Source organism: Bidens hawaiensis, unplaced genomic scaffold (genome assembly GCF_021521415.1).
Source record: "Bidens hawaiensis isolate Kalapana, Puna unplaced genomic scaffold, B.hawaiensis_p1.1 tig00003126_1, whole genome shotgun sequence".
In the NCBI taxonomy this organism is placed as follows: domain Eukaryota; kingdom Viridiplantae; phylum Streptophyta; class Magnoliopsida; order Asterales; family Asteraceae; genus Bidens; species Bidens hawaiensis.
In genome coordinates this window covers 2,657,013-2,668,938 of record NW_027491168.1, presented here as the reverse complement: position 1 = coordinate 2,668,938, position 11,926 = coordinate 2,657,013, and the positions used below count along the sequence as shown (strand labels likewise).

The 11,926-nt window shown below is 34.2% G+C and overlaps 1 pseudogene; it reads left to right on the top strand.

Moving 5' to 3' along the window:
- The first annotated feature begins 1,203 nt into the window (after positions 1–1,203).
- LOC143622372 (ACT domain-containing protein ACR4-like) lies at positions 1,204–10,457 on the top strand (annotated as a pseudogene).
- Positions 10,458–11,926: the final 1,469 nt, after the last annotated feature.

Here is an 11,926-nt window from a genome sequence, read left to right as displayed (position 1 = left end):
TGTCCATCCTCTTCACATTAGATTTTTCACAAATCCTATCAAACCCCACCCTTTCCTCGACGCCATAATTCTAGATTCTTATCAAAACCATCTTCAATCATACCATGATTACAAGATGTTCAATTGGAACAAAATAGAGGTAGTTGACGAAACCCTAATCTGGTGTTCTTGATTGGGTTACAAAACGAGGCTGGGGTTTGAAGACGAAAAATATTACTTCGATTCCGTGTTATGTGATTCCAAATAGAATTATGAAATTCAACCGCACAGGTTAAGATTTTGACTAATATCAAGTTTTATATTATTAACATATTTATATTCCTTTAAATTGTTCATTTTTGTTCTCAAGTTGACTCATTTTCTGTTCATTAAAGCTGTGATATACATAGAATTATATGATATGTTGATGAATCTCCTACAATGCATTTATTTTGTTTGTTTTGATCTGGATTGCACACTGTAGTAACAGTATTGTGAAATTAAGTCATGTTTAAGCTAAATGTTCTGTGTAAGGCTGTGTTTATGTTTATTAGGCATGAGCATGTGACAAGTTTGTTATTAGATGTTTTAAGTGTAACACAATGAGCCTTGCTGTGAGACATGGGAAGGTAGATAAAGTGATTTGCTACATTGAATATTTTTGTTAGTTATTTGGATTAGCTTTAAATGTTATGGCTTATTTAATTTAAATAAACCGACGAGTTGTTCGTGATCGGTTTAGACAAACGTTCGACCCTAATGGGTATCTGAAACGGTCGTCACTATTAGGCGAATTCTCTGAATGATTTATGCGGATACTAAAGCATTCACAATTTATGTGCAAATGCTAAAGCTGGCGACAAAAACCAAAGCCATAGGCGAAGTTTGTGAAGTTTGAAAGTCTTAGGCCACTGCTATTAGGTACGATTTGTTGCACTTTATTACCGTATTTCTTCTTTATTTTTTTATTTGGTACTTTGGTTTAGTTTAGGTAACTTAATTGTTTGATTTTTGGTGACATAACTTTCATTTTGTTTGTTTTAAGTTCGAATTGAGAATCATAGTTATGCTTGCTATTGAAGGCCGGAGTGTTTTTTTTAATGATCACTTTTAATTGAAGCAAGCAATTGAAACATCTAATGAAGGTATACATTTATTAATTTGAACTCTATAATGCTTATATTTTGCATTGATATTTATTCATATTAAATGTTTTATGGAACTATGGTCACTGGTGTGATGGTTGTTGGTGGCGATTTTGATACAAGGTGGCAAATTTTGCGGGTTGTATCAGTACAAAGTTCTTATAGAAATTGAAAGGTAAAGATCTTGGATTACCGGTCAACATTCTTGTGTTTCAATAGTCTTCAATGTTACTGATCATGAAGGGAACAAAATCACAGATGAAGGAATCTTGGATTACATTCAAAAGGTAAAGATTCTGTATTTCTGTTTAATGTTTAGTATTAAACTTAGATACTTAGATTTTATCCCAAATATGAAAAACTGTAACTATGCATCATGTAGTTGTACTGTACAAGTCTTCACATGTTGGGTTCATTAGTTCATAGCTTCATATCTTGATTTCAGGTTCTTGGCTCGGAAACCAGCTTTACTGGTGCAATTAAGTAGGTCGGGTCCGATCGACCCGTAATCGAGTTAATCATAACCAAGCCACCAGGGTAACTATCGGAAGTGTGTGCGGTCCTCACACATTTAAAATGTAACATGCTAAATGCCGAGGTGCGGACCCACAACACCCGTGCCGTGTTTATAGTCCAAGTGACCGATGAGGAGTTGGGGTTAGCCATTACTGACCCCGAACGACTTTCTGTAATAAACTAAATGCTTTGCAATGTGCTTAAAGGCAGCAACAAGGCTTGGGAAGCCAAGACCATGGTTTCGCTAGGTGCGGTCCACACCGAGAGACGGCTGCACCAGATGATGCTCGAGGACCGGGGCTATGATTATGAAAAAAACTATTCGGGTTTAGACGGATTCGAACCGCAAAGGCCTGATGTGAATGTGGTCAATTGGTTTGATAAAGATTGCTCGGTTGTCACTGTTAGATGTAAAGATAGACTTAAACTATTGTTCGACAACATTTGCACGTTAACCGATCTGGAATATGTCGTTTTTCACAGGAATGTTGATGCAGAGGGACCGAATGCGTACCAGGTTCGTTAATGATTTTTGGGTCTTTTCGGTCTTTTAATGTATTTTCGGTTAGTTAACGCCTAACGGTATAATATTCATATTTACAGGAATACTGCATTAGACATATAGATGGTTCGCCTTTGAAATCAGAAGCCGAGAGGCAACGAGTGATCCAATGCGTTGAGGCAGCAATTGAAAGAAGAGTATCCGAGGTACAAAAATAAAAATAAAAAGTAAAAAAATATTTTAACCATTTAAATCCTGGATATGCCATTGACTATAATTGATGTTTTTGTGTAGTGTTTGAAGTTGGAATTATGCACAACGGATAGAGTCGGCCTTTTATCTGGCGTGACACGTATTTTTCGTGAAAATAGCCTACAGGTCACGAGGCCTGAGGTGGCAACACGGGATGGCAAGTTGTAAATACGTTTTATGTCCGTATGTGTAACACCCCAACCCAGAAAGCGCTTACGTGTCACAATATACAGAGGTATACAGAGACAGAAGGCACAATTCCACTACTTAGCAATCTTCATAAGCATCCTAATGTTTATTTCACTCTCTCCATCCCGCCCAAAGTAACCTATGAATCTGTTTGAGGGAAAAATTTACGGAATGAGCCGAATGCCCAGTTCGGAATAATAGGATCGAGTATTAAAACGTTTTCGGTGAAAATAGTAAGTTTAAAAATAGTTTACGATGGCGATAGCAAAACAGTTTTCAGTAATAATAAAACAATTTCGATAAACAATACACAATTAATAAAACGGTTTGCGTAAACCAGTTAGCCGAAACACTTTCAGATAAGTCAACACAATAACTTTTGAGTTCACATAGTAACAACTAATTCAGAACAGTAGCGGATGATTCATAACGGTAACAAATAATTCATAACAATAACAGATAGTTTAAACAGTAACAGATAATTCATATTATACGGATGTACCCTTGAGCCAAATAGTAACAGAACAAAGGTGACGATATACAGGGGCCATTCCTGTATACCAATCACATAGAATGGGGCAGGTTGGCACACCTGTCAATTGCTTGCTTAAGAAGATGAAAGTTATGATCTGAATCAAATTATTCAAGAATAGGAACAATAAATGAATGGTGTCAATAATGGAAAAGTAATCAAGTTTTTCACGTCTGCTTCATTTTGTTTGTTGTTTTCTATGTGGACTTTTTGAAAAAAAAAATTCTCTTGAGTTACATCAATAATTGAAGTTGAAGTTTGAGAACTTGTGTCGTATTGTCAATCAATGATTTATTTAATATTGTTTTTACCATATTTTATTTACTTTACCTTACTATATTCGTATTAATTATATATGCATAAACATATTTTACTTTTATTTATTTTTTTAACTTTTCATTTATTAACGGTTATTTCAACCATTACCCTCTTAAAAAGAAATTTCGTCATAGAAATTTGTGGTCGGGATACGGATCTTTTTAAAGGTAACAGAAATGCTGGTACAACATAAATACAAGGCAAACAACAATCCAAATAATAGGAATACCATAAGCGCACATTTGTACCTGAAAATGACAGTTATGTTTGTGAGCATAATTGTCAATTGCGTCACAGACGTGCCCTAATGTTTCTTCCATAATGCATCTTAACGTTTCATGAAAACTGACGGTGAACATATTAGATAACAAAGTAGTCATGGTTCAAAGACATACACATAAGTCCGAGAATAGTAACCGATATAATTGTTGATTTAACATCAATCAAAGACAAGGTTCACAGTTACTCGGACTAAAGGTTTTATAACTCAATCGGAACTAATCTACACATAGGATTCCCAAAAGCACACATCTAGACACATAATTCATAATTATGTTCTAGACCACAATTTTCAATTACTTTACAGTTATGCCCTGATGGTCCTCCCACAAAGTCTTAACGGGCAAAAGAATCAGAACATAACATTCAGATGGACACTAATATGCATAATATAAATCCCATAAGCACACCCTTGTAAAAGCAATTCACAATTATGTTCCGGACCATAATTGTCACTTACTTTACAATTGTGTCCTAACGGTACTCCTATAATGCATCTTAATGACTTATTTAGTCAAATAGAGGTTCTACGATGAATTCTATCTCACATATTAACACAATTCTTGGTTGTTTCCCTCAGAAACACATGAGGATAATTATAGACAACTCAACTATTGAGATATTTTTAGTCAAAGCTAAGAATGTATCACACCTTTACAAGATTAACCTATGAATTCTAAGCCTATAATTAATCCCAAGAGGCGTACGAGGTTAGGTTTCCTAATAGGCAAATCAGGATTTCAGAGGTGACGTGTTAGAAACATCAGTCAAAAATAGTACAACACTAAGTCAATCAAATCCAACAAGATGTAACGTCGAAGGTGCCCATATGCTTCAAAGAAAACTAATGGGTATCTTCTTATATCTACCCAAAATTGACTTCATGACGTTTAAACCTTGTTTTCAAATTATTCTCCCTAACTTAAGTATCAAAATAACTTCATTTTTTTTATGAAAGCATTTAGATGCACTAACTAAAATTTGCAATTAATGAGGTTGGTCATGTGTCGCCCTCCATAATTTTAGTTCGAGTGTGTTGTTAATAATAAAAAAAAATGCATTATGGCATATTCATTTAAATTTCAAAGTCTTATTTAGCTAACAAAAGTGGGAATTTTAGAGAGAAATAATTAAATTGATGTCTTAAACGATATAAATGAAGTATAATAGCATGATGTCTGAAAATTCCAGTTCTTGCGATTGAATTCTTAAAGTTTGAAAGTCAAAAGTTTAAAGAAGCTTTGTAAAATAATTCATTGGTCTTAAAGACAAGACAAGAAAAAGTTTATATATGGGGAGTTCTAGAGGGGTTTATTTATGGGGATTACAACAAGTTTGGCAAGGGTTCAGAAGTTCAACAGGGGTACAAAAGTTTAGCAGGGTGTTCAAAAGTTCAGTAGAGGCTCCAGAAATTCAACATGTGGCTCATAATTGACTAGAAACAAGATACATTAACCAGTATATTCTGATTTTAATTTCACGATTAAGAATTTAAATAGGAAATTCACATTTAAGATAGAATATATATATATATATATATATTAAAATACTTGTTTAAAAGAATAGTAAAGTATTTTTCCACAATTTATTGGCTGCTCTTTGTAACTAGTTTTGTTAAACGAGCATTTATTAACTCGAGCAATATTTTAACATGTATATGTGTGTATATATATATGTGAACTTTAAACTAGTTATTATTGTCATTATACGAATTGGTAATGCTATCATTATTATTGCCATAAGTATTACAAAATTATTATTCAAAACGGTAACAATATAAGATTCAGAAATGCCTTAGTCGATTATGATAGTGAACGATGACTTATAAAATGTATGTATTCAAATAAGAAATATTATACATCTCGTATTAATCTTATTTATGAAAGCATTTCAATACACAGTGTAAAACAATCAAGGTGTACGGAGACAAAGACAAAATAATTACGATAGTAAAATAATTATGGTTTAAAACGTAGTAACATATTTATGCTTAAATAGCAGTAAGTAAAACGATTATGGCTAAATGACTATGAACCAAAATTACGACATACGATGGTGTAAACAGTTACCGCGGCCGGTATGAAAATGGAAATGGTGAAAGTTTAGTAAAATACTTATGTAAATGGTGCTAACATTGTTGTGGATAAAACGTTAAGAAAGATAGTACTATTAAATGCTAACGCATACAGTAACTATAAATCAAAGCAGTATCAGTAAATGGTAACAATATCAGTATTGATATCTATAACGGTAGATGATAAAAACATTTAAACATGTTTATATAACTAACTTTTAATGAAACATTTAAATAAGAGATCTAGTTATTAAAATATTTTTATAACGAAAAACAGTGTGCGTGTCGTGGTGATGTGCATCATGGTAGTGACGTATGACGATGATTGCCGAAAGGGCGTCAGTGCCGGGTGGTGTTGTCGAAAAAAAAAATGAACGGAACAATGGTAGAGTGTTTTCTAATGACATATGGTTGGGATTTGTTCTTTTGGTACTTATTTCATAAATGGTGATGATATCCGATAACGTATTATGGGTTTCCGGTAATTTGTAAGATGGTTGTCAGAAATATATTTAGGCGCCAGAGATGATACGAATCAAAAGCTTCCTGAGTCACAATTGAGGAATGGTTATTTTTTTTTTCAATCGGCGGTTCTAGCTATTTAGAGATGATGAATTGAAAAATATCTAGCTAGTTAAAGGAATTGTGTAAAGAGGGTTCTATGGTAAGCATGGTGCTCTAGAAGGAATGATGAAAAATGAATGGTGTGTATGAATGGTCATCTCTACATGACTATACTATTTTGTTTGCATACAAAAAAAGAAAAGTGCTTTAAAAGTCTTTGACTAATAATATTTTGTCAATCAATCAAAGCCTCCTAGCTTATTTCTATGTTTGTATCATTACTTATTTTGTTATATGTATTGTTTTATCAATATTAATTAGTTAATATGTTTGCATTACTTATATTATATGCCAACATAATTATTTTAGTATGTTATATATAAAATTTTTTATATATATATTAAGTTATTTATTTTTAATAGCACTAATAGTATATATTCTTCTGTGAAGCGGATACCTAAGCAAATTTATTTTTACTTATTAAGCTGGTAGGGTTTTCAAAATATTAGTAAAAGCGCTAGCTAGAGGTTTCGAACATGCTACCCTTGTCTTGTTGAGAGTGTTTTAAATTGGTGAGCCAATGGCATTAATTTATATTAATGCAGTGCTTCATTAAATCAGGAATTAGTTTCACTTTCAAAACAAATTGTTAAAACATGAAAACTTCATTCTTTATTATTACACAAACGCAGTTTGTAGAATCGAAGGTTGTCAAATATTCACCAAAGGGATTGAGGTTCGGTGACAGCTTAACGGTGGTTGTTATAGAAATAATGGTAGAAAAATATCTACTAGTAGGAACACGCGGTTAAGAACAACGGAGATGGATAAGAAAAGACATCTGCCTAAATCTTAACTTATCAAAATCCTGACATACCTAAGTACTAATCTATCCATTCCTCACAGACGTAATTAACATGTTTAAGTTTTCTACAGGAAAGAGCCTAAGCTCTGATACCATAATGGTAACACCCCAACCCAGAAAGCGCTTACGTGTCACAATATACAGAGGTATACAGAGACAGAAGGCACAATTCCACTACTTAGCAATCTTCATAAGCATCCTAATGTTTATTTCACTCTCTCCATCCCGCCCAAAGTAACCTATGAACCTGTTTGAGGGAAAAATTTACGGAATGAGCCGAATGCCCAGTTCGGAATAATAGGATCGAGTATTAAAACGTTTTCGATGAAAATAGTAAGTTTAAAAATAGTTTACGATGGCGATAGCAAAACAGTTTTCAGTAATAATAAAACAATTTCGATAAACAATACACAATTAATAAAACGGTTTGCGTAAACCAATTAGCCGAAACACTTTCAGATAAGTCAACACAATAACTTTTGAGTTCGCATAGTAACAACTAATTCAGAACAGTAGCGGATGATTCATAACGGTAACAAATAATTCATAACAATAACAGATAGTTTAAACAGTAACAGATAATTCATATTATACGGATGTACCCTTGAGCCAAATAGTAACAGAACAAAGGCGACGATATATAGGGGGCCATTCCTGTATACCAATCACATAGAATGGGGCAGGTTGGCACACCTACATCCATTCCCAGAAACTGAAACAGAGCTAGGATCGATCCATACGCCTCCTAGTAGCTTTGTACCACACCTGTACCTAGGGACGCCGTGAACTAATATCTCCGTCACGGAAGGAGTACATGTTGTCGGTGCCACAACAACATGCTCGTGGGACACTCCACGAGAAGCGTAGCACTTAGGGTAACAGAGCATAAAATTATATATTTTGAAGCATTTAAAAATTCAGTCTCGGAACATGCGGTAATGAGCAAAATAAATTTAAATCTACCGCGTGCTTGTTTTTGTTAAAATGTAACAGACAATTAACATATTATTGACTAAAGTATAACATATCGGAAAACTAAGCGTAACATGAAGCCCGCACCTCTTGGTTAACGGTACTTTGATAAGATAGCCGAGTGCTTATATATAAGAAGTGATGCAGCGTATCCACCACACTCGGATATGTTATCAAGTTCCGTTTCTCATGATGTTCGAAGTTCATATTACTTCCCTGGAACATATTGGTTTCAAAGGTCCTGTTGCAGTGAAAAAACAAAATAATCGTAAAAACATGAAACGAAAGGATAGCCAAAGACGTTAAGAGTTCCAGGTTTAGTCATCGGGGTTTATCATAATTGAAACAGATAACAAAGGAGAGGGGTAAGGATCTGTACCTTGTTTGCTGATTAAGTGGTCATCTACATATATTATAAGATATATGCTCTACTCTTTTAATCAACCTACATCACGGTCACATACATACATAAGGTTGTGTTCGGATGTATGTAATTGCTAAATGTTAAGTTGGGCTCTCGTATCCGCCAGCATTTTCATTTTTATAATCTGAGATTCTTTTTACATATTTATACTAAATAAATCTCACTTATCTAGATTAATCAAACACTCTCTTTTAAAGTATATGCATATTTATAAGCGCATAAAATTTCTGAAGTAATAATTTTAAGCATAACAGCCATCAAAATGGTAAATAAATTTTTTTAATAACTTATCGTTCCCTTAATAAAATTGTGTATATTTATGTCATCTAAGTATTCATGTATGCATCCTCAACACACTTTTAGTAATAAAGACACTTAGGTCAACTACTTACAAAATTGTCAATAGTATTGAAAATGAACACCGGTAAATGGCTTGAACCCATGACTTAAGATGAGTTATAAAGCAAAGTGTTTCTTTCTTTCTTCTTTTTATTTTTCCTAGTTAACCATAAGCTTGATTTGCATTAAAACCTGTTTTGTTATAATGTTTGTCAACATGAGGATGGAACCCCTGGCCTGTTTGTTAGCAGCCACATTTTTAACAACTAAAACATGCACTGTTTCAACTAATAATCATGTCCAATATATTTTATTAATGCATATTATTATGGTGTTATCAAATAAATTATGGTTAAGAGTTGGCACTGGTGTTATCTCTTATACACACACGCAAACAATTGTTGAGATGTCAATGGCAGAAGTAATTGCCTACAGAGGTCCCAAATCAGTTGTAGCAATGGTGGTAAGCGACGATGTTGGGTGCGACAGAGGTGGCTTATGGCGGTGACGGTGGCGCCATTTAATGATGGTGATGACGGCGGTGGTTACGGCTTTGTTGGGTACAATGGTGTTGCCGAAAAACGAGTAGCAGTGGCGGTGATTCCTTCCACTTCTATGAGGCCGGACAGAGGAACGGAGATGTTATGGAGGCAGAGACGGTGGATGGTGGTGGTTGCTATAGCAGTGACGAAGGCGACGGTTGATGTCAAAAAAAATCGACAACGTCGGTTAGTAGTTTACGCGGTACTTCTGGTGGTGATGTCTGCTTTGGGTTGAGAGTATGGGAAAAAAAGGTTAGTTTGGGGTTACCGAACATATATGGGTTGAAAAGGATCATCTGAGCTGTATGTTTAGGCAATGCTTGTTTTTATAATGGGTAAAAAATATCTTGAGAAACATGTATGATTGCTAAGGGATGAACTCAAATGCATGGTCAATTGCTTGCTTAAGAAGATGAAAATTGAAAATTATGATCTGAATCAAACTATTCAAGAATAGGAACAATGAATGAATGGTGTCAATAATGGAAAAATAATCAAGTTTTTCACGTCTGCTCCATTTTGTTTGTTGTTTTGTATGTGGACTTTTTGAAAAAAAAATTCTCTTGAGTTACATCAATAATTGAAGTTAAAGTTTGAGAACTTGTGTCGTATTGTCAATCAATGATTTATTTAATATTGTTTTTACCATATTTTATTTACTTTACCTTACTATATTCGTATTAATTTTATATGCATAAACATATTTTACTTTTATTTATTTTTTTAAATTTGCATTTATTAACGGTTATTTTAGTATGCCTCGGGGTACCCGGTTGACTCAAAGATTATTGATTTTATTAGAAAATAAATCGGGCAAACAGTTCTTAAAGTGAAGGTAAACCCTCAAGATTCGGATCCGAGTCCTCAAGAATCTCCTACAAGGTTTCTTTTTGGTGGTTTGTTTTAAGTCTAAATCCTTTTGTAACTTTAGTGTGACATCCGTGGCAAAACCGAGTACACCTTAGTACTTACAAACTCGAATAAGCGTTTAACCGCTTATTGCGTAACGAACAAACGAATAACCAAACGGGTCTGGTTATGGTCCGGATATCCCGGGGTGCCATCTATAAGTGATATACGATCTATGCAAGCTAAAATATTAGTAATATGGCCTTAGTTCGATAGCAAACAAGTTAAACGAAAACATGCTCGTTTAACTACCCGCTATAGACTTAAACGCGAAAGATAGTTACAAACCAAGCATTGCATCATCCGTTAAGCCGAAAAAGACTTACCAAACACTTATTTGAAATGTTTTAAGTGATCCGTGAAAATATTTTCGATTTTTACAAACGTGTAGTATGTTTTTATAATTTTACACAAAACTAGCCGAAAAACATTCGTTTTCGCTCCGTTTGTCGCACCCGATATATTTTTGTCGCCAGAAACCGAACCCGAAATAAATTTGGACTCGGCATTTCACGTTCGGGTACGTAAATCGAGAAAAGTGGGCCAAATAGGCCCAAAAGGGGACCCAACGAGCCCAGCCCGCCAAAGAAGACTTCCCCCCCCCCCCCCCTTAAACCCTTTTCATATTTAAACAAGTTCTAAGATATTTTGTGATATCTTTTTCATGAGAATTCTGGACACAAGTTCTGCTCCAGCCACAAAACCTTCAAACCCTAAGGTAAGGAGCTTAAATAAGTAGCTTTTGTACTTGTTTAAAGTCGTTTAATACCATAAAAACATGTCTTGGTTACTAAAAATCATTCCTAACCGTGTAAAAATCCTAAAAATGGTCCATAAACATGTTTTGATCATAAACACGGTAAGGAACCTGTTTTGATAGTTTTTTTGTCCATAAACACGGTTGAAAGGGTTTAAACGGCGTTTTTACGTTTTAAAAGTTCGTTTTTGTGCACTAGCCGAAACCCTAAGTTAAGGGCTGTTATGTTGATGAAAAATTGCTTGGTTTATGATATAGGACCTGTACCTAGCTTATATAGAAGCACAAGAACCCGAAAATTGGATTAAGAGAGCGAAAACGAACCAAAACCGCGAAGGTAATGCTGATTTACTCGATTACGGGCTGTTTAGGTTAAGGTTGTGATGTGCATATTGTTAGGCCTTGAAATTTTGCAGGAACATCAGGGACCATGTCAATAAGTCCCTGTTTAAATTTGGTAATTTTTCGACCATCCGAGAATATTTGGCGAATTTATTACCGAATTGGGACAATTATTTGGGAAAAATAGTTAAAATATTTTAAAAATTATGAAAATTTTCTGGGAACTCAGATTTGATGTATTTTGATCACATATGAATTTTGGGATCATTTGTAGAAGTCTAAAGGTGTTTTGTGTATATGCGTTCGTGTGAATTTTTATAGCCGAATTTGGGTCGAAAAGAATATTGAACAAGCTTTTTACATTCTGGAATTGATATAGATTGTTTTGGGACATGATTTGAGTATTCAGGAATTTTTGTGGAATTT